General features: G+C 38.1%; 1 protein-coding gene across 2 annotated transcripts in view; it reads left to right on the forward strand.

Annotated features, from left to right (window-relative positions):
• Positions 1-15,619: 15,619 nt before the first annotated feature.
• opn7b (opsin 7, group member b) overlaps positions 15,620-27,062 on the forward strand; it is an 89,911-nt gene continuing 78,468 nt past the window's right edge. The window contains exons 1-2 of one of the 2 annotated variants that reach the window (XM_085147188.1): positions 15,620-16,218; positions 22,913-23,020. The gene's annotated coding sequence lies outside the window, so the exon portion shown is untranslated. The remainder of the gene's footprint in view (positions 16,219-22,912; positions 23,021-27,062) is intronic. The other variant, XM_085147187.1, reaches the window with a different exon arrangement.

Here is a 27,062-nt window from a genome sequence, read left to right on the forward strand (position 1 = left end):
TATTGTAAGGTAGACCATACAATAATACATACAGAGAAAAACCCAACAATCATCTGACCCCCTATGAGCAAGCACTTTGGCGACAGTGGGAAGGAAAAACTTCAGGAAGAAACCTCCGGGAGAACCAGGCTCAGTGAGGGGCGGGGCCATCTGCCGCTAACCGTTGGGGTGAGTGTAAATTTACACTTGGATTTAATAAATGGACAGGCCTCGCCTGCTCAACAGCCTTACAATATTTAAATAAATAGAGATAGCTGTGTAGTGTGTGTGGAGTGTGTAGCTTTACAATACTGGGGAGAACATTCTCTACTGTAAGTGTTTGTTTCAAGGTTATTTTACAGCATGTGTGCTGGGTTCATCTCTGGCCTATGGCTGGCTACAAAAGGAGGGTTTTATTTGTTTGAAGACATTTTATAATAGATTTACTTCACTGTTTGCAGTTATTGGTGGTTCCTGTCGCAACGCAATTCTCACTCAGCTTCAAATTAAGGACACCCCGACCTGCAGTAATCACCTAACTTAATAAAACTGGGAATTTTTTTCCTTTAGTTGGTGCAAGACAGCCCCAAACCATAATGTGTTATCCACCATAATGCACTTTTGGTGGGATTATGTTTTCATGATGGTATATTGTGTCTTTTTTATGGCACATAGTCGATACTCCCAAAAACATTCATCATCCCAAGCGAAACATTACAGAACATTTTCCCAGTTGTGTTTTGGATTTCTCTGTTCTTTCTCTGTCTTACTCGCTTTGTCTTCACACCATAATGCCTGTTGATTGGTTTGTTTTAGGGCAGAATCATGCACATAGCTGTTTACAAAGGCCGAATATTAATTAAATCCTTTGGCTGGTAATCTGTGGTTCATTTTTAACTGATTGCACACTTAGATTTTTCTTTTGAAATCAGCTCAGTGAAGCATAGGGAACGGTATCACAGTAATAAATCATCCCCATTTATGAAAGATTGTTTAACTGATGAATCGCTAAACACAGACCAACTCTCAGTCTGGAGTCTTCTGACATCTTTTTTTTTGTTGACCATTTTAAGACAAAGATATTAATATTTCTGAAACGGAGAACAAACACTTTGGAATCACAGATACGGAGCTTACACTGGATAATAGTAATTGTAACCCAGTGAGTTTACACAACTCAGTAACGCACTACAACATTGTTATTGTTAATTGTGATTCATCATTACTCTGTTAATCACTGAGTTGATCAAAAGTAAATCAATAATAAAAGATAAATACTATAAATATAAGAATAAAACCCAAAGAGTATATTTAACACCCCTACTGGTTAGGAAGGAACAAGCCCCGCCTTCCCCTGCTCTGTACCATCTAGTGATGGGATTTCCGGCTCTTTTTAGAGATCCGGTGCTTTCGGTTTGGCTCACTAAAAAGAGCCGGCTCTTTCGGCTCCGAACCGGCTCTTCAGGTTGTTTTGTTGCTTTAATTAATTTATTATTAACAATAATATAAAATTATGCAAAAAAGGAATTACTAACGTAAAAAAAAGTGGTTATATTTATATATGTTTATATATAAATATATGCGGTGGCCCCTAGAGACAAAACACGTACAAACTCCAAAACACATTTCTAGCATGAACTGAACTTGTGTGTATTGTTTGTGTATTTATACACAGGCACTCATATATATTCAAATAATTTAAAAAAAAAAGTTCATTTACCTGTTAATACCACACACCAAATCCGGTCGTTGGTACTTGCTGGCTTGTGTAGCCACTAGGTAACAAAAGCTCAACACTGCGCCCAGCATCCTGGAGCACTTCTGTTGTCTTTTGTACGTGTTTTGAGTTTTTACATGCTTCTGAGTTTTTACGTGCTTTGGAGTTTTTACGTGCTTTGGAGTTTTTACGTGCTTCGGAGTTTGTACGTGCTTCGGAGTTTGTACGTGTTTTTACGTGCTTCGGAGTTTGTATGTGTTTTTGAGTTTGTACGTGATTTGAAGTTTGTATGTGCTTTGTCTGTAGGGGCCACCGTAAATATACTTTTATTTATTCACTCCACATAAAATGTAATAAGTAACTCATATAATACAAAAATCAACTATTCACATTTCAAATTTTAACTATTTAAATTTTCAGCTTTTTCCTTTTACAAATTTAAAGTGAAACAACACAAAACACTGCAAACCACAACACAATTAAATATAAATTAAAATATGAAAACAAAAAGAAGATGCATATTCTCTGTCATATGGACCTGCATGAATAAACTTTCTGAATCCTTTATCATCTGCAACCGAAAATAGTTGTGGATGATTACTATACCTTTCTATCTCTTTCTCTTTCTCTCCCTCGGCTCTGTTCCTGTGCTACTGAGTGTAACTACCGCCCCTCACCCCTCTGCCCAGCGTAAAGCACAAGGCTCGTGTGCAGCGTGAGGCGGACAAAAGTGCGAGAGAGAGAGGGTGAGAGAAAGAAAAAAAACCCCATGTGACGGCTTGCGATAAGGAGCCGGCTCGCGTCGTTCATGTCAAAGAACCGGCTCTAAGAGCCATTTCGTTCCCGAACGACCCATCACTAGTACCATCATGTGCTCAGACACAGAGAGAGACGGAGGTGCATGAGACCATAGCTGATTTTCACCGCCAAGCTTTTTGCTGGAAAAGAACTATTAACTTGATAAATTGAGCAAATATCCATACCGGAGATCTGCATGGACCTTGGAGAAACGGACCTGATTTGTTGTGAACATTTTGGACCTTGAAACCATCGTGGTGAGTCAGAAGCTGTTAAGCTAACCTTGAAGCTAAAAGGCTAACAAGAAGTTAACGGGAATATAATGGCCCAATTTCAATGTTGTAGATCTGCACGGGAGCGGATGAAGTGGACAAGATCCTCTCTGAGAGTTGAACATTAAAAGTGTGCTGGTGAGTTAAACTGGGACTGGGCAAATCAGGCTAATTGAAAAGCTAATTAGCCTGGTGCTTATAGCTGTAGCTGACCACGTTTTCACTGTGGGAGAACACAGTTCAGCCATTCTGAGCACTCAGCTTGTGTGCTGATGATATTCTAGTATTACTTGTTGAATATTAAATGCACTAAAATAAGATGATGGAATAAGTTAATTTTGATCTTAAAGGTCATGAATCTACTTTATTTTTGTTACATTTGATGCTCGAGCGGCACTGGATAGATGTCCGTGTGTATTCTTACTGTGCTGATACGTTACCACATACTGTAAAACTACAGCCTGTGGGTTTTGTATATTCTTTTGGTAATTTTATTCTGTACATTGAGTGTAAATAATATATTGCTTTATTGCTATGCAGTGTAAAGCAATGCTCCTGTAATTCAGTTAAAGGGCAATACTGTAAAAAAAAAAATCTACCATAGTTTATGGTTTATTTCTGATTTCTGATAGAAATGTGTACCTTGATGATAGAATAAGCTGATTGTGATTTAAAGATTGCATTCATGATTAAGATGCACTGTATGGACTATAGTTAGAAATTAGAATTAATGTTTTGAGCTTGTTTTGTTATAGCACTTGCATTATTTACACATATGGCCATGTATATCATTAGAGTGTGAACTGAATTAGTAATAGTCCTGTTGTTTACAGGCTAGGTTTTTTTATGGGATCGTGAGACCTGGATTTCTTCCTGACGAGGAAGATGGCAAGCCTTTCCCTTTGAACCAAACCACAGCCATTCCGAGTTGGCCCAGAAGGGCAGGTTGCTCTTCTCTCACGAACAATTGCAACAGTGCGGTAGGACGAAATCGCACCAATCACAGACTTTTGACCTATTGGATTTGACTTGACTGAACACTGACTATTAAGCCGGCAAGACTGACATATCTGAGCTCAGATAGGATTCTGATTGTTATTATTATTGCTGTTACTGTGTTTTATTTTATGTTTTCATTTCTGTTCATGAAATGCTGTTAAATTGTTGCTAAATAGTTTAATACAATTCATAGCAACTTTACCTGTGGCTCCAGTCATTCTTCTCCACGCAACTCACTTTATCACTCCTACGAATCTAGCTATTGGCCCATTCTCTCCATCTTACTTTAACTTTCCCTACCCTATCCTGTACTTGGCTACATAATGCTCAAATATCTGTGTAGCATATGTCCCCTTTTCAATTATTATGTTATTATGCTGTTGAATATGTATATATTTATAATATAAAGTTAGTTCAATTATGCACTTACAGCTTTTTAAAAAGCAATGAAAATAAAATTCATTTTCCAACTTTAGAATTGGAACCTAAAAAACATATGTAACCTACAGAAAAACACTAAAACACAACGAAAATACCCATAAGCCTTGAGAGGTGTGTTATCTCCACTGCACCATGTTTGTTTCTCTTTCTCTCTGTGAAACTGGGTAGTGGAGGTCGGAGGGGGCCCTACCTGACCCTGCTGTGACACAGAGAAAGATAAGACACAACCAGGCAACCAGAAATGAAAAAAATGTGTCTCAGTATTTCTTTTTGATCAGTTGGCTCAGGTGCTGTATAAAACTCTTATAATTTTAGTAAAAACCCTGCAATTTATCCTTGAACCAGTATGTTTTATGAGAAGTTAATAAAAACACATATTGTACTAAGCTGTTATGGCTGCTATAGGGAAACAGATAAAAGTGATATTATCATAGCACACTGATGCATTATAATTACAACAGAAAATAGTTTATGTAGTAAATACACTCCAGCCTAAGATTCTGTACTATCTACGCTAAATTTTAAAAAGCTGTGGTTCCTCAAAATCTGAAAATATGCATTCAGTCATGATGATTCCACATCTATTGGTCTAAGAATCATAAGAAGTCAAATGGATTATTCAATAGCAATCCCCTGACAAGCTCGTGGGAAGTGCATCAGTGTGTGTCCTATCGTCATGCTGGAGAGAGACACAAGGATTACTGATTTGTTACAGTCCAGTGTGTACTGACATGTGACCACAATCTTCTCTTTTTTCCTCAACAAAACACTCCATGTTTTGGAGCTATTTCTGTTTTCGTCTGGTTTTTGTCAAAAACCACAGATGGTCCCAGCACTCATATCGTTAAAACAGAAAGGAAAAAAAAAACAAAGACAAAGACACACAATAAGCCAAGTGAGACACCCATGACCGAGATATTAGGGTAGGTAAAAAAAAACCCAAACAAAAACAATTTTAAGGTGTCTGTTCAGTATATACAGCGGTGTGAAAAAGTGTTTCCCCCCTTTCTGATTCCCTATTTTTGTATGTTTAACACACTTAAATGTTTCAGATCATCAAAAGAATTAAAATTTAGATAAAGATAAAAGTAAACACAACATGCAGTTTCTAAATGAAGGTGGCCCACAGGTGGCGTTGGGTGAATAAGTGATTGTGCCCCCCACTCCACCAGCACATCTGCTATAACAACACTTTGGAAAGCTGAGTTCAATTTCTATAGCCACACCCAGGCCCGATTAATGCCACACCTGTCAGTCACCAATCAAGAATTCACTTAAATAGGACCTGCCTGACAAAGTGGAGTATAACAAAACATTCTCAAAAGCCAGACATCATGCCATGATCCAAGGAAATTCAGGGACAAATGAGAAACAAAGTAAATGAGATCTCTCCCCCACAGTGAGAATCATTATCCACAAATGGCGAAAACATGGAACAGAGGTAAACCTTCCCAGCAGTGGTTGGCCGACCAAAATTACCCCGACAACCTGTCCAAGACGTCACAAAAGACCCAAGAACAACATCCAAAAAACTGCAGCCCTCACTTGCCTCAGTTAAGGGCTGTATCCCAATTCAGGGTCTGCAGTCTTAAAGGCTGCATTTTAAGGCCGGTTACGTCACAGTGGCGCGCCGAAGGCTGTCCCAATTCAAAGGCTGCTCGAAATGCGGCCCTCAAATGCGTCCTTCATTTCCCTGAATTTTAAGGCTGTGGCAGTGTAGACTTTGTGGCCCAACATATCCCACAATTCATAGCGCGGCAGTCGGTGTGGATAATTTTGCCGCAGACGGCAGAAGCGGAGTGGCCGAAGAGTAAACTGTGAAAAGTAAGTACTGAATATTATGTCACTTATTTATGTGCAAATGTTTAATAATGAGGAACATTAAAACATTACTGTTGGCCACATGTCGGCAAACTTATTTGCCATTAGCGATGTTTGTACTTTCAGCTTTTACTTGCTTTTAAAGCCTTTAAAATATAATAATACAATTGTCGACCTTAATCTTACAGAGAATGTGATGATTTTGTGGATAATTAAAGTCAGTCATTTATTTACAAACACAACAAGCTGAAAGTCAGTGATGCTGCTCGGTTTGCAGTCCTGAATATTACGACACAAGCAGGATTCACTGCACTGTTAGCTATGTTATATTGCTGCCTCTGTTCGGTGGTGTCGAGCCAAACGGACTTTAACGTGTGTTTGAACGAGCTGACGGTTCACTCGTTAAGCTGAAAGAAAGATGCTTTAATCACAGCAGTCACACATGTGTCCACTGTACCAGCTGGGAACTCTTCTTGTTTCGTAATAACACAAACACTAAATCTTCCTGTTTGTAGCAGTGTATACACCTGAGACTGTCACCTGTCTGTCTGTCCTGCACTCTCTCTCTTTTTCTTTCTCTCTGATTGTGTAATAAAAGTATGAACATGTATTTATAAATTACACTTGTGTTTGAATCCTGCAGCTTATCACACATTTGATTTCCATGTGTGACAACTGCAAGTGTCCAGAGTGAGGACACACTGAGGGACCCACTGCTGCACATCATCTGTGAGGCTTTGCACCCCTGATGATCCACCAGGACAAAATCAGCAGTGTGTGAGGAAGAGGAGGAGGAAGAGCCAGCAGCAGCTGACAGATGGAGAGAATAGACAGACTGTTCCCTGTTTGTGAAGGACTGCTAGGAAAGTTTAACATAACTAACTGTCTGTCCTGAATCAGTCTTATTAGATAATGTTGAAATAATTTTATCATTCCAGTGTTTGCAGTGGGGGAGAAAGTACTCAGGGCCTTCAAGTTAAACACTATGAAAGGAAGCAACAAGTTTAATATTCAGAAACCTAAAGTATGTATCAGCAGCAGAATGGAGCTAAAAAATAAATGTTTGTTTCAGTTCTATGAAGCTTTGAGTATTTTGGATTAGTACTGCTGTGTTTGTTGCATCATATTGCTGTAATTGTTTATATGCTTTATATATTCTGAGGTAAGTTGATCTATAGTGTTACATCATATTCTATAAGGATGTTATGTGTTTGTATACTTTCTGCCCAGTTTGACCCATTTAGCAGAAGTCAGCCTGTTTAAGGCTCTGATATCTATTCTGTATGACTTAAAGCAGTTATGACATGGTCTGATTTTCTCACCCAATAAAGGAATATTTAATATATCAGTCTACTCTTCATTCTATCAGACACAGTTATCACAGCTCGTACATTTGCTTTTTACACATATATGTAAGCATTGAGCCAAATTTAGTAATGCCAACATACTGAAGGAACAACATTTGCCTCTTATATATAATACATCTATATATACACTGTCAAAGATACTTGAGTGTCTTTGAGTGAAGATTTAAGGTGATAGGACATATAGCTGCAACTTGAATCTTTAATGAAGCTCAGTATTTGACACAGAGTTCACTCACATGTGCTGTACCAGTGTACCTGCACATGTGATGTGACAATAGAAGTGATTTGAGAGTTCAAACTCACTGCTGTAATAACTTATAATGATTAATATAATAACTATAATATTGGCCATCTCATATTTACACTGACTTTAGTCTCATGAACAACATTAACTATTTGTTATTTACTAGCTAATCTTATATTACTTTTCAGTACAGATATGAAGCCCAACAATCATGTTTTACAGTCCTGAGGTCTCAGCCTCAGATAGTTATTAAATCACACAAAGCTCATGTAGAAACAAACAAATGAACAAAATATGTTCTCCTTCATTTCTGTCAACCACACGTTTCCAGCTATCATGGTTGCTAGGCAACCTGGGCAGTGCGACAGAGGCTAGACCGTCCCATTTCACAAGCCTCACACTTCCGGCCTTAGCGGTCTTTGAGTACGCGGCCCTTGTGGACCGTTGAGGCTGCGTACTTTAAGGCTGCAGACCCTGAATTGGGATACAGCCAAGGTCTGTGTTCATGGCTCCATCATAAGAAAGAGACTGGGCTAAGATGGCCTGCATGGCAGAGTTCCAAGCCAAAAACCACTCCTGAGCAACAGGAACATAAAAGCTCATCTTAGTTTTGCCAGAAACATCTTGGTAAACCCCAAGACTTTTGGGGAAATACTCTGTGGGCTGACAAGACAAAAGTTGAACTTTTAGGAAGGTGTGTGACCCATTAAATCTGGCATAAAAGTAAAAGCTTTTCAGAAAAACAACATCATACCAACAGTAAAATGTGGTGGTAGTGTGATTGTCTGGGTCTGTTTTACTGCTTCAGGACAGTAAATGTAACAATGGATTCTGCTGTCTATCAAAATGTCCCAAAGGAGAATGTCTGGCCATCTGTTTGTGACCTCAAGCTGAAGCGCACTTGAGTTCTGCAGCAGGACAATAATCCAAAACACAAGTCCATCTCTGAATGGCTTTAAAAAGCACAATGCAGACTTTGAAGTAGCCTAATCAAAGTCCTGACCTGAATCTAATTCAGATGACCTTAAAAAGGTGGTTCATCTTTGAAAAACCCTCCAGTGTGGCTGAATTACAACAATTCTGCAAAGATGACTGGACCAAAATTCCTTCACAGTGCAGTAAAAGACTTATTGCCAGTTATTGCAAATGGTTGACTGCATTTGTTGCTGCTTTGGGTGGCCCAACCATTTATTAGGATTAATGGGCAATCACTTTTTCACATAGGGCCTTCTAGGTTTGGATTTTTATCCTTTTAATAATAAACACCTTCACTTAGAAGCTGCATTTTGTGTTTACAAGTGTTATCTTTGTTCAATATTTACATTTCTTAGATGATCTGAAACATTTAATTGTGACAAACATACAAAAAAAATGGGATCACTTTTTTCACACCACTGTACAGACATAAATACAGATGCATTAAACACTGTAAATGTTCATGAAAAGTCAAATTTATACTAATCAAAATATAGATCATGAACAAACGTACTTACAGAAATGTGTTTTTAACAGACATTTAAATAACATTTGAGGGAAATATAAAGGAAACATTGGTGCTGCTACCTCAAAAGACTGGTTGTATCTTGGTTTTAAAAGATTTCACGCATTTAGTCATGTAGACACGGTAATTTGACCTGCTGACTTTTGGTTGTTTATGCCAGGCGAGTTGGTTTGAGTATTTTACATTCTGTGGTTTACAGAGAATGGTCCAGAGAAAAAAAGAAAAATATTAAATAAGACACAGTTTGCTGAAGAGTTGATTGAGTCTTGCTGATGCCAGAGATCAGAGGACAATGTAGTATCCTTAGTACCAACTGAGCATTGTTTAAATGTCACAGCCTCCCAGAATATTGTTGCTGACCATGTCCCTCCTTTATGAACACAGTATATTAATCTTTTAATCGCTGCTTCCTGCAGGATAATGTGAAAAACTCAAATTGATTTATTGAACATAACAATAACTTCACTGTCCTCAAATAGTCTCTACAGTCACCAGATCCCATTCCAATAGAGCACATTTGGGATATAGTGCAATGGAAGATTCACATCATAGACGTGCAGCTGACAAACCTACAGGAACTGTGTGATGATATTGTGTCAAAATATGGACCAAAATCTGTGATGACTGTTTCCAGCCTCTTGTTGAATCTATGCCAAGAAGAATTAAGGCAGCTCTGAAAACAAAAGCGGTCTAAGAAAGTGGCCCATGACTGTAAAACATTCCCAACAGCAATGATGGAGCTCAGGATTCAACCTGAGGGCAACTGCTGTGTAGTTCGCGAACGACCCATCGAGCCGTGAGGTTTTTTTTTTTTTTTTTTCTCACCCTCTCTCTCGCCCTTTTTTCCGCTAAACGCCGCACGCGCGGCCTGTACTTTGCGCTGGGCAAAGGGGGGAGGGGCGTTAGTTACACTTGCAGTAGCACAGGAACAGAGCCAGAGAGAAAGAGAGCGAGGGACAACAATGTCACATTAGAAAGGTATAGTAATCATCCACTATTTTCAGTTGCAGATGATAAAGGATTCAGAAATCATGCAGGCCCATATGACAGAGAATGTGCATCTTCTTTTTGTTTTAATATTTTAATTTATATTTAATTGTGTTGTGGTTTGCAGTGTTTTGTGTTGTTTCACGTAAAATTTGTTTAAAAGGAAAAAGCTGAAAATTTAAATAGTTAAAAGTTTAAAATGTAAATAGTTGTTTTTTGTATTATATGATTTATTTATTACATTTTATGTGGAGTGAATAAATAAAGTATATTTACGGTGGCCCTTAAAGACAAAGCACATACAAACTCCAAAACACGTACAAACTCCTGAGCATGTACAAACTCCAAAATGCGTAAAAACTCAGAAGCACGTACAAAAGACAACAGAAGTGCTCCAGGATGCTAGGGCACAGTGTTGAGCTTTTGTTACCTAGTGGCTACACAAGCCAGGAAGTATCAACAACCGGATTTGGTGTATGGTAGTAACAGGTAAATGAATTTTTTTTTTAATTATTTGAATAAATATGAGTGCTTGTCTCACTCATATTTAAATACACAAACAATACACACATGCTTTAAATTGTGTAATTTAAGTGATCTGGGTAGCTCTGTTTTTGAAGTTCAGTTAACGCTAGAAATATGTTTTGGAGTTTGTACGTGCTTTTTGGAGTTTGTATACGCTTTAGAGTTTGTACGTGCTTTGTCTCTAGGGGCCATATATAAACATATATAAATAAAACCACTTTTTTTACATTAGTAATTCCTTTTCTGCATAATTTTATATTATTGTTAATGATTAAATAATTAAAGCAACAAAACAACCTGAAGAGCCGGTTCGGAGCCGAAAGAGCCGGCTCTTTTTAGTGAGCCGAGCCGAAAGATCCGGATCTCTAAAAAGAGCCGGAAATCCCATCACTACTGCTGTGTATAAAACGTCTTTGTGTCTCAGTTGCACAGAGTAGATTTTGATTTGCTGTTAGGTCCTGATATAATCTATCTCGGGAGTAATTGATAGTTCTGACTAGAAATAATGAATAGTTATGGATAATGCTTTCGCATGCTGTGTCATGCCATATTTCATTAACTGAAACAGCTGGAAGCAACAAACATTGCTTCAGCTCCTGTTGTCAGACCAGTGAGGCTGACTCCGATAACTCAAGCAGGTAAACCAATCAGTGCTCTCAGATATTTATGGATCAAGGTTGGATCTGAAATGTGGAAAAAGTCTCACTAAATACTCCGTACAGAAAAAAACAAGCTTACTTCGCCATTGTCTGGGGAAGTGTTGTGTTTCTGTTATTTTTCCACTCGGCTCCTCCACCTTGGCTTCGCTGGTCTTGGGCGGAGTCTGGCACCAGGGCCAGCCCAGTCTCACCTGCAAGCCATTGGCAGCAATCAGCGGTCCTGCATTTAAGGCCAGCGCTGATTTCCACTCTTTACCAGATCGTCTGCTACTCACAGTGGTAAATCAGCCTCCATGTATGAGTTCAAGTTTGTTTTCCAAATGTTAATATTCCGTCTTCCTGTGCTACAGTCTCCACGCCTAGGGACATATTTTCCTACATTTCAATAACTCCTTGGATCACTGTCCCGCTGGCCATTCTTGCAACATCCACGGCTCCTGTACCACTCACCTGCTCACCTGCTCTCAGGATTCCCCAGATCACTCTCTGCTAGAGCAAACACCTGTCGAAGGAATTCCCCTCCTGTATCCTTCTCTGTTTGGACACCTCAACACTTACCTGGACACTTCCCTTCCCCCTCACAGCTCCACAGCTCTGCCAAACAAAGTAAGGAGAATGCTGGTCATTTCCATAATCACTTCAACAGCTACCTCACCTCTACCTCTGTTTCAGTATCTCCTCACCGGTGACTCTTGTCTCTTCCCTACCCCTATGATCCAGTCTCTTGAGAAAAAGATGAAATAAACCTTCCATTCCTGTGAAACTTCCCTTCTGTTGAGTCTGCTTTTGGGTCCGGCTTTTTGATCCAGCCTTTTGGTTGTCTGGCAGACTTATGTTGTTTTTTTGCTTATTTGTCCTTAGATTTTCTTTTTTGCCTGGCATGAGAACGTGTGAAGGAACATAGATCACATACTTCACTCATAACTCATTATGAGCTCTATATGAAATGGTATATTTGTAATAACCTGCTTCCTCAGGAAAGCAATCAAATCCTTAGTTTGCTAGATTCTGAGGATAAACAGGGTATGGTGGCCGTGATTTTTCTTTATATGCAAACACTTGAGCTAATGACAGGAATGGAGGTGGAAAGGAAATATTTTGACTGTGGGTTCATGACTTTGTGGTGACATTACTTTCTAATTCGAGTAAGGACCTGGCAACACAACTCGGTGATATTGTGGTAATAGTGGTCTAATAAAGTGGAAACAAGGAGAGCAGTAATTTGTAAGTTTTTTACCAATTAATTACCACTTTTGTATCCAAGTAATTATCTTGTATCAACATCAGTTATAGTTTGTGTGACAGGCTAGCAACAGGGGGTACTAATGTGGAAAATAGTGAATACTCATGAGAAAAACAAGCTAGCGCTACAGAAGAAGAGTGAGCACAAAGAGAGCAATGGGTTTTTTTTAAGTGGCAGGTAATTTAAAATGCAATTGTTCAAACAATTCAACAAATTTCAGGAACAAAGCACAGAATTGTGCAATTTCTCACACAGTTTGTCTGCCAACTAAAGTTACAGGTGCTGTATTTCCCAGGAAGAGAACAGAGTGTGAGATGGCTTCACTCACAGAAGGTGAAAGATGTAAGAAAGGCAGGACAGGAGAGGAAGAAGAGAAGTTACATTTAAAGTTGAGGACTTCTCTGCAACATCTGTTAAATTGGAAATTTAGAGCTCACATGTAACATTAGGACAAACAGATTAGCTTGTCTTGAATTTACAGCCAAACACTGTGTTGCCCTGGTGCACAGTGGCTGTGTGGAGTCTGTTTAGATGTGGAGACAAATACTAATATAACAAAAATAGTTATTTTTGTTTGTTCTTTTTGCACAAAAAGAGTTAGTAGAAATGTTCTCCAAAGACTTTTTACTGTGAGTACATTTCAGAGTCTGTACTTTATCACTTTGACTACTTTTACTACACTTTTAAGTATTTGTACAAAAATTAAAAAATGTGCTGATAATGATGAAGAAGACGTTGGCTCCCCCAGAATAAACCAAAAATTCATTGATCAGGAATCCTTCGCTGCATTCAAATTTTTACAATTCATTCATAAATAAATCATTACATTCAAAGGACTTTAGACTACAAGAAACATTTGCCCATACAGCACTTTATTCTATGTACTCTGGAGGAATCCAGAGTACCCGAGGCACAGAGAGAACATGCAAACTCCATACCAAAGGGCCCATCTGCAAAAGATTCAAATGCAGAACTTTTTTGCTGTGGGTGACAGGTAGCCACTGTTAGCCCCAGAATTGCACATCCTTATTCTTGTGTTAGATGGGCTATCAGTGATGGGCTATGGGGTATCACCATGTGTGCACTCAGCATTTGTTACCTAGAGCCTGTCTCATCTGTCCTTACAGTTTACATGTCAAGTATGCACCTGTCCAACACTGTGTGTTGTCTCTATGCCTGTCTACAATGGAACTAACTCTGCTTTCAACAGTTGTCTTATTCTGCAAAATAGTATGCAAAAGTCTAAAATCCTCTCTCATGTATTTATATTTTTCTAGGAAAAGGGGAAATAGGTGCAGACATAAATGGAAATAAAGCAAGGGTTTTACAATTTTAAATAACTTCAATGTCAGCGTTTAGTTTGGTCACCCTTATTCTTCAACACTGCCTGAACTCTGTTAGATAAGCTTTTTTGTAATATTTATACATAGTCTTCAATAATAGTTCTCTGGACTTCTTGAAGGACATTCAAAACTCTTCTTCAGAAGTGTTTTGAATGTGTTGGCAACCTTTTGTTCAATTCTCTGTTTAAATAATGGTCCCTGGGACTCTGGGTAGGCAGACTTTGCTCAGTTGTGTGTTTTTATATTCATGTATGCTTTAACTGCAGTATGTTTGGGACCACTGTCATGCTCAAGAATTAAGTTGTTGCCAGTCAGATGTTTTCTAGATGGTACCGGATGGTGGACCGAGATCTGACTGTACTGACTGTACTGCACTCATAATCCCATCAATTTTGTTAAAATTGCCAACACCATTGGCTAAAAAGCCATTCAAGACCAATAGAGCATCTATTCCTCTCTTTTTGGCTCCGTTTAGTCACTTCCTTTTTTACATTTACAGTAATTTGAATCTGAAAATGGTGAGGTACAGGACTGGACTGAAGAACTTTGACAGACCATCAGAAAGCCTGGAAAACTATTACAGTTTGCCTCCTTTTGAGTCACACAACAGTGTATTGTTTTAAATTATTACCACTGTTAGGACATGCACAGGGTTGGTGTGACAGCATCATCAGTGTGGTCCTAGCATCATCATGATGATGCTAGGAATAGGGTAAGATGAAGGGAGATGATCTACTGTGGCGAATAACTAAAAGAAAAAGACTAAATATAAAATTTTAATTTGAGAAATATTATATTTTTTATAACCATAGCTACATTTTCAATACACTGCAAGCGATGCATATTAAAAAAGTGGGGTCAAGGGCAAAAGACTGGAAAAATTCTGTAATGCCATCGCCCATCAGTATGTCATGTCACACATTCAAGTCATGAAGACAGATGTGACATCTCAACCAGCTGCGACAGCATGGCTGGGATTGTTTTCAGTCTGTCTTTCTGTATTTGTGTACTAGTGGAAAAATGTGGATCTGAAGACACCTGCTGTAGCTAAAAGTAGCACAGAGAGTAGTTTGGCAGATGTATATATATATCTGCCTGTATGTGGATAGATTTTGTTAACATGGTGATGTTGCTATTGCTGAGATGCATTTACTCAGACCCACAAATGCTGAATAAGGGGCACTGGAAATTAATCGTTTCCCACTTTACACCCCCGTCACACAATCTTCTGAAATTTTCATGCGTTTTAACTCCAGCTGAGACATATTTTTATCTTGTGTATGAAAATGTAAATAGTTTATAATTAGTGTGGCCTGCAAATTCTGTGTTATTGCAGCTTTTGGGACCCCTTTTTCTCCAGCCTTGTGAAATTCTATTCAAGAAACTTGGGGAGCAAATGTACCCACACTAGTGTGACTTTGCTGGTAGCAATAAACTGTGCTAAGGGAGCGAACATTAAGCATGACATTTTGCTTTCAGTTGCACTTCAAAGTCAAACCTGTGCCCCAGTCCACCCCCGAGAACTCCCCACATCAAGATATTCATTTTGTGCGTGTGTGTCATTGTGCCTTTGCATTCTCACGGTTAGCTTTCTGTTTTCATCTTTCTCTCTTCAGTGCCTCTGTCTTTCTCCTGTATAGTATGTTAAATCTCTAAAATTCAATGTACATCAAGGGTTAGGGCTAAAAGTGAAAATGTGATAACAGAAAGAAATACTGGGAGGAGAGATTGTAAAGTGGGAAAGGTAACTAGAATGAATCAAAAAAATATAGAGACATTAAAACCATTAAAGACTATTTGGGGTAACTACAAGGAGAATGTGGTGTGTGAAGAAAAATGCTGGAACATAAAAATTGAGAGAGATGTGCGCGTGTGTGTGTTTGTGAGAGAAAGCGAGGCAGCAGATGCAGTGTGGAAAATGCATGTGTGTACAAGAGTGAGATTTAAGGGGGGAGAGAGAGACAGAGCAGAGCAACACAGACTGGTGAGAGAGTGGGAGCTGCAGACTGAGAGACAGAGGAGAGTGCTGGAGAGAGCAGAGACCGGCAGCACAAGGCAGCAGCATGTCTGTTTCTATCTGACGACTCTTGGATCTCCCCGAGCACAGCTGTCGGGCTGCTGCTGCTGCTGACTTGTGTGCTCACTCAGTGAGGGAGTGCTTGAGCGCGTAGTATACACCAGAGTTTACCAGTGGCTATGCATGTTCAACTCTACTGGTTTTCATAGCACTACCACACGTGTGAGAAGATTTAACCAGCTTCGCACTGGACCTGACTCAACACCCATGATCCCCAGCCAACCCTGGCATACCCTCTCATTAAGGTAAGGAGATCATTTATTTTACTGACTGGATGTGTTTGGTGTTCTAACCAGACTTGTACAACTTTTCTGTTTCTTTGCTCAAATATTGAATTTCTGATTATAAAGTATTGCTGTACAAGCTTTGTAAATTTAGAATAATATTTCTTTAAAATAAATAAACTACATGTAGCCAAGTACATATTGAGCTTGTCCCAAGCTTGTCCCAAGCTCAAGTTTCACTGTTTATTGTCTGACCTGCTTAACATGTACACACATTTTTATAGACTTGCTTATATCAAGTGCTGAAATCCCAAAGCTCTTACATTACCGGTGAGATTCTAACGAAGACACAATCCTACTATATGTTCTTACATCCAAGAGTAACTCTTTTCCTTAAGGAGTTAATGCAATAAAAGGTGACTGGGTGAGCGTGTAAGTGTAGGTTTAAAAGATTGTGCTTTTGAGTTATTTGGTTTTCTTGTTTCATCATCTATTGAATTAAAGTCACTTTAAATCTGTCATGTGACTCACAATAGCTATGGCTAAAACACATTTGACTCATTTACTCTGTACACTGAGCGTATTTTATAAGATGAAGATTCTATTAAACTTTGATTAACCTTGAGTAACATGGAGCAAAATGTACCCCTGCCATACATGCGACTCGGATTTCCCGGTTGATGTGTCTGTAAATTGTGTCAGTGAATGTACTTGTAGTGAAGACTCTCATAAAACATAAATAGGGATCATCAGTGTCTCTCCTGAGGAGCTTGACCAAAGATACGTTGCTCCCTCAGTAATGCCAGCTGTATCTATCAGAATCTCTCTCTGTCTCTCCTCATGTTGAGACTCCAGTGTGTCTAACTCTATTTGCTTTGGTGTTTTATGGTGAGTTTACCATCAGAGTTTGACACGGAAAGGTCCAATGTGAATAAAGACTTTCTCGTGTTAATGGGCTAAGAACAAATCCTTTATGTTGGTTATCTTATGAGCTAACCAAACTGAATACTCGATTTGATTTTATCTAATCAATTCTGCTCAGTTACAATGATGCCTTCTTGAACTGTTGTATGACGCAAACACTTGCCCAAATAGGTAAATCAAATGTGATTGCCATCAAGCTTTTTGGTTCTCTAATTTAATCACAGCTCGATAAAATCTTTATCAAAGGTGTTTAGTGCTAAAGATAAAAACAAAAGTATCACGGGGAGAAATCTAACCGCTTGTGCATCTGTTAATTTGATGATCACAGCATCGCTAGACTAGAAAAGCCTGACAGGCAAAGCAAAGACATTTAATTACTTACGGAGGCTATATACAAATCAGCTGCATAATATTTGACTTGTAAAACAAACAACGACTCTAAAGGCAACTTGTAGCATTAGGCACTAAGACTTTAGCAGCAGTCACATTGTAAGGTTGTTCTTACAGCACAGAAGATACATCAAACTGAAAACAAGTCAATGCCTAGAAGTCTTTGTTGTGTCCTCTAACCATTCCTCAGCAGCTCTTGCAGTGTGACAACATTAGAGATCAAAGCCAGCCTTTACTTCCCATGCACATCACTATGCCCACATCCCTGTCACCTATGCATTGGTTTTCCTTCCTTCTACTAACCTCTGCAGAACATTTCTGACCCTTTCTACCCACCACAGTTTGTCTCTTTTCAAAAATCTCTTAGGTCCTATCACTTATCCACATTTAGCTCTCCAAGGAATGACTGTTTCTAATAGGATATATACCCCAGCTTCCACCCCCTCCACATAACTGACACCTTTGTAACAGTATTAATTAATCTCACCTGTCAGTAGCTGGTAGTTGTATATGTCCTGTATAATGATGAGGATCAGCATGGGAAAAGATTAATGTTAAGGATTCAAGGACCACAAACGGCTCCACTGATAAGATATCAGCAGAGGCAAACAAAACACTACATAGCCACAGTAGTGATTTTAAAAATGAATATGATAAATATCTGAGATACAGAAAAAGTACTGATGAATTAAATTTCAGTGAATTTCAGTGGAAGGTTTAGCATTTGAGAATAACGCAGGGTCTTAAATCAAACAGGGAATTCTGTGGAGTATTGATTTGTAGTGGGACTTAAACAACCTGACTAGAGGCAGTTGCAAAGTAGACTTCTATGTGAAAAAGCTGACATTTGAATTTCAAATATTTTAATCAATATGAATAGAAAGATCAGTCCGAGACGAGGACCAATTTCTGGGGCACATCTTCAGATGAGCCCAGAAGTGGTACTCTGGGCAATTGCATTGAAATCTGCCCAACAGGATATTATTCAAAGCATTCCAACATGGGTCTTTAAGTCTTCAGTTTAAAACTGATCCACAGAGTCAAAAGCTTTATAGATGTCAATAAAAGGCTCTATGTTGCATGCTGTTTTTTATCTGGATAAATTGTATAAGTTGCCACAGAGAGATTAACCCTCTCAGGCTCAAAGTAAACTTTTTGTTGCTAATGCACAACCAAGTCCTGCAGTGGTACTTCTGAGTAGAAAAAACTCAAATAAAATATGTATGTGGGGTAATCAGGTTGTTAGTTTTTAACTGTTGCAAATCGGCAACGCCTGCCTTGAGAGGGTTAAAAAGATATGGCAAAAGCAGAGTAATAAAATCCACTGCTAGCTTTAAAAAGTAAAAGTTTGAGGTTAAAAGGACCTGCTGACTTCCTGGTTTTTAAATGTTTGAGGGCTTTATGCACCTGTGGGACTGTCTCTGGAAGAAAATTAAAGGAATAACTTCTGAGAATATTATCATTAGAGCAAACATTAGAGGGAATCTGATAAGTAATGTTAAGAGAATCAGAGAAAATGAAAGTCTTGTTCAGACTGGCAAGAATTTCAGCCTTATCAGAAATTCTTTATGAATCTTTAAAGATCTTTGTGACCTTGTTTTTGTTTCAGACATTTTAAAGATCAAATGATTCTTTAATCTTAAAAATTGAGCTATTAGTTGCAGGTCTAACATGAAGTTATGAAGACATCCCTTTGGCTTCAGTGAATGGTGAATCTTTTTGTCTTTCATTTCTGACATTTAAGATCCTCATAATAATCACTGGTTGATGCCCTACTGATTATGTATACACCTATTTGTGGCACATGTTTGGTGTCTGTGGATGAATGCGTGTATGTATGTGTCATCTGACTCTGACTTTATTTATTTATAACCCATGATATAACCCAGCTAGTCGCACTCTGTGACTTTATGGAGGTGTCATTTCAAGCATCAGTTTCCACATCAATGTGGGAGGGAAGGCGCTTTGCAGTGACGTGCCAGTGGGTGTGAAAGGCTGAGTCCACAATAAATCAGGTTTATGGAACAGATGAAGGAGAACTCCCAAGTACCTTTGTATTAGGAAGGTGATATTTTATATTGACCACTCACCACATCTGCTCTTTCTTCAAGGTGATTACATCATGTTGGTGTCCTGATGTTTCCGGACTACTACTTTTTTACTCCATTTGCTCCTGTTATTTTACATCTTTCCTTTAAAATGGGTTGAAGAGTTGCCAGAACAAATTAATGTAATCTATTTAGTTGGGGAAAGTGCTAGCATGCTAGAACGATAGTCAAGGTTACGTCATTGATTATAAATAAAGAGGGCATGCACACACACATGAACTCGCACACACTTATTACCCTTGTTTTTATTGTGAGATGTAAGTGGACGAGGTCACTGACAGTGTATAGGAGTGAATTATGAATGAAAATACATCATATTTCCAGTGGAAAGTCACACATGTGGTTATTATGTTCACACACAAACTGGCGGAAAGGCTCATTGATCCATTAACTTGTAAAATCAAGAGTGTGGATGTGGGCCAACTAAATCATGTTTCATTTACTTTTGCTAACTTGATGTCTGTCATTTGAATTTCATCTTTTTGCACATTTAATGAAGATGCAGAATGAATGTTTGAGAATCTGACAGGAAATTAAATGATAATCTACTGTTAGTAGTTGATGTATTAGTACATCTTAATATGCTTCTACCACAATTAACTACGTAGGTATAATTGAATTATAATTGCATTTAGTCAGGTACAGTGTATACGGACAGACTGCTGTGCAGTGTTTTTGTGTTATTACAATCAGTCCAAGTCTTGGGTGATAGAACAGCAACTCGGTTGTTTTTTATTACTCTATTTGGTCTAATGCAACAATAATATTTATTATCTTACAGTCAAAGTAATAAAGGTCAAAATGATTTATCGCTTGTTAAAAAAAATTCAAACAGTCTTTTTATAATCTTTATCCTTTATATGAAATTTTACAGGCTTAAAAACAAATAACAGGATCAATAAAATAAATCTTTTACATATCTGGCCCTCCAATAACACTGCTCACTTTTTTCCAAATTAAAAAACAAAAATAAATAAAACCCAATACCAAACCATATAAATAACAGATCACAAATCCCAGCTTCATTCAAGAATGTCTTAAACAGAAAGTTGGAAAATGCTGCTTAGGGCATTATGAGAATCAGAACAAGTGTAAAGCACATAGTTTTCTACAAAGAGCTTTTTTAGCTGGAGTCTGATCTCAGAGCTTCTAAAGACCATAACAATTTTGTCAAAGATTTCCCCTTCTTCCCAGCACAAATCAGCAGAAATCACAGGACATGCCCAAGGGATAATGTGACACCGAAGAGCACAATACACTCTTTGCTTTCCTTCTCATTTGTTTCTTACCACATTGAGAGTTTAATACATTACAAATACACAGAACGGCTGAGAACCTCAATTTACATCAAAAAGACCTTTTTTTTTTCTCTTTAGTCTATTTATAGACTACTCCATTTGAATTCCTTAGCTTTTCCTTGTACGCAGCACTATCTCTACTCTATGCTTTGTATGTGGACCATATAAAATTGCATTTTAAGGACAAACACAAAGAGCTAATAAAAGTTAAGAATTTCTTGACTTCCTCAGTGTGTCCAAACAAGCATTTCTTTGCAATTTAGTGTCCTAATCTGCAACTTGTGCGTAGGAATGCAGTTTAACAGCATTAATTAAATGAATCCAGTTTGGAGTTACTAATGTGATTCATTAACCATGTCTTGACTTTTTACTTTTGCTGCATGGGGAAATCATGTTTGCTTCTCACTATCTGCTCTGTTGCAGCTGCGGGCTCAAGTAAAAACAAACACAAGGAAAATCCTCTCAATTCTCCAACCTACAATGAATATCAGTTATTGAATTGGTAATATTTTGCATGCATTTTACTCCTAATGTTTGCTGAAGGCAGACACATTGCACTTCTTGCTTCTCATCAGATGTTAACACTCTGAAAGCTGAATATACACTGTGTAAGGCAAGAGTCAAATGCCCGCCAATAAAACAATTGACATTGAGTGGCTGTAATTTGACAGTAGCTGTGACAACTCATTGAGGTAGTAATGGTTCTTTAAAACGCTTAGTAAAAAAATCACTTCTCTGAGTTACCATATCCTACAATACTAGGTGTGACATCATCACATGAAATAATTTGCCTTCGATTGTGATGATGCCTAGCAACTAGAGTGACAGGCTACACCCATTGCCTAGCAACAGCGAAAAGGCACCTAAAATGAGACCGCCGACCTCTAACTTCAGGGTGCACTTACTTGAGTCCCCAGCAGTGTGCCTGGATAATCGGTTCTCAGAAAAAGTACAGCAACACACACAGAAGGAGACTGCTCGATTCAGTGGATGTTAGAGATTTACGTTACGTTTTCACGTTAGATGATGTGCTTCTATGGATGAAAAAAAAGTACACAGAACATTTTATTTTTTTTACCATGGTTTTAGATTTAATTAAGTTAATAGTGAGTGTGCATCCCTTTAAAGGCAATTTTGCAGCTGTGGTTCCTGCTTATCACACACAAAAAAAAGTAGGGACATTTCGATTTGATGACAGCAACATGTCTCAAAAACGGAGCTGTTTGCCCCTCTTTAGCTTCCCCTTTTCTTTTAACAACAGTACATAAATGTTTGGGTACTGAGGCAATCAGCTGTTGGATTTTTGGGAGAGGAATGTTGTCCCATTATTTTCTGATAGAGAGGTCTAGCTGCTCAACAGTCCAGCTGTATCCATTTGTTTCATCATGCAAATGCCACCAGATATTTTCAGTTGGCGAAAGGCTGCGCTATGTTGTTTCTGCAAGGCCTAGCCTGAAATTATCTGGATGAGAACATGTTGAATCCAAAACCTGTACTAACGTTTCACCATCGATGGCAAAGTTGAAAGAGTTTGAACTAAATTCTTTAAAAATTAATTAATTAATTAATTAATTAATTTTAAAGTCTTTAAAATTAAATTTGCAAATTACGATTAAATACGTATTAAATAATAATAAAAAAAGAATGAAATTTAATTAAAATGTCAAAATTAAATTATTGACTAAATCAAATTAGTGACTTACACTGTTGCCAAATGGTGATTGAGAATATGCTGCTATCATAAACATGCTGCAAAATTTACAGTACTACAAGCTGATGTCCCTCATACAAAATATTTTTAGTCATGCTAATGGAAATTAAACAGTCAGGATTTCAAAAGAAATCATGCTGAACACATTTAACAACAGCTATATTTAAAAGCATTTGTATTATGAAGTAGTCAGAGGGAAACTTTGCAGTGTGTTTGTAAGCGATGTCATATCACTGAAGCTGCATACAAAACAAAAAAACTGGCATTTTCTACAATTTTAACAGCGAATCAGTCTAAGATGATGCAGGGTGAAGTGGAACAAGAAGGACCTTCCACACTGAGGTGTAGATGAAGAGCTGCAGGCAACAGTCGGAATCCAACTTCTGAGCAAGGTAACCAGCTCCTTTGACTTTGCCCTGCTGTTTCACAGGCTCACGTTCAGCATAAAATCAGATCATAATGGTTCCCTGAATAAAGAAATAATGCCAATTGCTCTCTCCCTTTCTCATCAAAACATTAGCAGTTTCTTTTTGCTTCCCCTAGAATTGTGTAATTTCCAGCATTGAACCATTTAAACTGTTTTATTAGGAGCAGCTAATCAGAGTTAAATGTCCAAATAGAGTGTTTTTACTCAGCTGTGTAGCTGCAAATTGGTTATAGGTTTAGTTTTGCAAAACTCTGCAGAATTTGCTATGGATAAAGTTACAGTAATAGCATCAGCCAACAACTGCCTGCAGTATAAAGACTCACATGTTCAGTCAGTCCTATACTGTGAATTGTTAACCTAATGTTTGCTGTAGTCAGTGAATTTAAGAAATCCATGAGGAATTTCAGTGGCTGCTTAGTGGCTTTTGGTATGTTAGTATATTCAATTCTATATTGAAATTATTATACAAAAATTTCCAGGTTACACAATGTTCATAAAGTTGGCTGAAAAAACAGTCTTGCTTGCTAGCTTTACAAAAAGAGATCATGTGATGTGGAATTAAATTCTATCTACCAGGCTGAGACTGTGGCCACAGTAATTACCTACATTAAATGGTCTGTGTACAACATTTAAAAAAAAGCTTCTGTGTTCACAGTCATTTCAGAGTTTAAACAGCACAGAAGTAATTTTCATGTTTCTTTAATTGGTATCATTTTTAACCTCTTAAGCCCCAATGCCCCCTAATACGGGGGCAAAAAGCAGGAGATCAGGTGGGGTTGGGGCTTAAGAGATTAATTGGGATTTTGAGGATGTCACAGGTAAAGTTTTCACTGAGGGCAAAGAGTACCAGAGGTCTGCTAATTGTGACAATGGTAAATGCCTTAAATACCCAACTGTGTTCCAATTAGGGCGTTCAACTCTCAGCCTAATGCTCACACCATAACCACCTTTAGTGAAGGGCATCTTTTCATTTTTTTTTCTCTAAACACTGCGTCACACCGTTCGCGTGTATACCGTTCTCTTCTGAAATTTCTCGGCTTGTCGTACAGCCTTTCTTGAGCATAGTTTTCTTTTTGAAAAGCAAAATTGCTACTTGAGTTGAAGCTGATATTCACCTGTAAGTCGCGTTCAGCTCCAAACCCACTTCCCTTCTCTTGTGGTTCTCTCGCCCATAGTCACAAGTTCCCTGGCTATAAAAAAATTGCCTTCGGCGTGCACACAACTTAAGTGTTGATGTATTTAGTATGGTGCAATATTGACATTATCGCAAGTGGCACAATATTCATGTGCTGTGTTGCCTTTTTAAAATTAGATTTACTCACATTACAAGGAGATTAACTCAGGTGAGTCAAAGGTTGAAAATAAAAATCTTTTCTGGCACAAACTATAACCTTATAACTCTATAATCAAAAGTGTTCACCCAACGCACGGCTTTAGTTAACTATACAAAACAGTAAACCGGTAAATGACTGACAAACATAAATCTAAAATGTTCAGACAGCTCTTTAAGTTATGTTGTGACATGCTCATAACATTTGATCTCCTCTTGATGAAATAAACAGACGGTTTAAAAATAAAAGTGTTCTTGCAGCAGTAAGCCCTGGCTGCGCAGCTGCTTCCTACATGTCTGTGTCACAGAGTTATGTGTGTTATGTACTGTATATGCTTCAGTAGACAACTTATGTAACATGCTGGTCTAAATACCATAACTGATGCAGTGTGGCTACACTTTACATTCTGGACAAATATTATAAAAATGAAAAAAAAAAATTTAACTGTGTCGTAATTGCAACCAAAAATAAGAATTAAAAATGCTTGAATTATACATATTTGACTGTAACTCTCACATTTGACTAAGCATTGTAGACACATGAGCCCATGCTGCATGCACACTGTGCTTTAAGCTGTTTAATCAGCTATTGTTTAACACGGTTACACAGAGCTGAATCCAGCCTTCTGCCATTTACAGTACCCGGATGAGAAATAGTGTATACTTTGGCTTATGTACAGCAACTTGTGTGTGTTTGAGGGTGTGTGTGTGTGTGTGTGTGTGTGTGTGTGTATTAATACCCATGTGTGATTATCGGAAAGCGTAGTCCCCCCCAGGGAAGAAATATCCTAAATGACGAGCAACCAAATGTCAACTATCCTTATCCTCATGTTCTTAATGCATTATGTATGAGGCTGTCACTCTCAGTTTAGACTATAAGGACAACATGAACATGATTTTGCACACATACACCAGCACACTAGCAAATGTGCTAAATTCCATCACATTTACACACTCAGTTATATTGGGAATTTAATAGGTTGTGTTCATACTTGCCAGATGTATGTCTCCGTTCCTCCTTAAATATGGTGCTGTAATCTCCCAGACTTAAGAAGCTACAATACAATAACTATATTACTGTGTTTCATATAGCGTGTGTCATATATTGTCTATATGTGATTATTAAAATGTGCCTACACTAATGTTAGGCAAACACATTTAAGTTGGCAAGCTGAATAGACATATCCAACAACCTAGCCAGCAAGTATAATAAAATCAACACACTGTTGGATTTAGAACTGATTATCATGTCTTTACAGCTGGAGCATGTAGCATCCTGTTAGTATGTGTCTTTTGTCTGGTTTTCAGTTCTCTTCTATCTGTAAATCCATATCCATACACACAAACAGAAATACTCTCTCTCACACACGCACACATACATATGGATATATTCAAATATTTACTACTTTGCCATCTTCAAAGAAAAGCAAGTCCAATCACTCAAGTAAAATCAATTTGCAACAGCAACAAATTTGTTCCCAAGATGCATCCATGGCAACAAAAATGGGAAGTACCCATTTGTTGTCTTTCATAATCCTCCCTCCAGTCATTCAGAATAAAGCATCAGCAACACCTATGCAAGATTAAATATATAAAACCAAGAATACCAGATTCAGGTGGAGAAACTCTGTGCACTGCAAACTCCCACATGTGTTATGCACACAGGCTTTCCATTGCCGTAAACTTCGAGGTGATTCATTTAGGATTCACTATGGATTCTGACAAGCAGTTAGTAGAACAGTCCACATACCTTACAGTGTCGCCTCTTCATCTCTCACATTCTTTTCCTCTGAAAGATTACATTACATCTCTGTGCTATTCTCCCTCTTGCCATTCCCTTTTCATGTCTGACACAGATCCAAACCACCCCACACCTTCTATCAACCTATAACCACCTCATTTGTGTCAGGTCTGAGGGTGACACACTCTGAATTCTTTAAAAAATGTAGTAATATGATGCTCACCAGTTTCAGATAAAGAACCAGAATTTGAAAATAACCCAACTGTTGAAAAACTCACACTGCAGCAGACATGTTCCACCAATATACAAATAACTCACTTTGTACCTGCTGATATGAATGAACCTCCTACCTGTTTGCACCTCCAGTCTGTGCACTGGACATCCTACTGGCACAAAACAGTCATCCACACATGTATTTTTCTACAAGGGAAAAATGCATTTCAAGGTCAGGAAAAACAGCTTCCACCGGCTGTTCCACTCACATGAATAGGGTTTTAAAAGACTACACCATTTAGGAAAAAAATGACTGCCTGTGTCCGATATGCTAAAAATACTCGTTTTCATGCTATAAAATAAAAGCTGAAAATTACAAAGATGTACTGTATAATGTATAAGGCAGGATCCTTTTGGTGTATGACATCAACAGCTTATCAGCAAACTACAAAACCTTTCTACAAAACCCTGACATCAGGGTTTTGTAGAAAATTACTCATAAAAAATATCCCTGCTGACCATAAATGCTCCAAAAGTTATGCAGTTTCAGGGATTACCTAGTTATTTGTACCTAATGATTTGGCATTTACCAAAGGTACTCAAGACTTCATGTTTTCCTAATCTAAAACATCCAGAGCAAAAAATATTATTAAAAAGCCTTCACACCATACCGTAAAGATAAGAGACATGAAAGTGCTACAGAGGCCTGGAGAAGTCATACGT

Source organism: Neolamprologus multifasciatus, chromosome 20 (genome assembly GCF_963576455.1).
Source record: "Neolamprologus multifasciatus chromosome 20, fNeoMul1.2, whole genome shotgun sequence".
NCBI classification, from domain to species: domain Eukaryota; kingdom Metazoa; phylum Chordata; class Actinopteri; order Cichliformes; family Cichlidae; genus Neolamprologus; species Neolamprologus multifasciatus.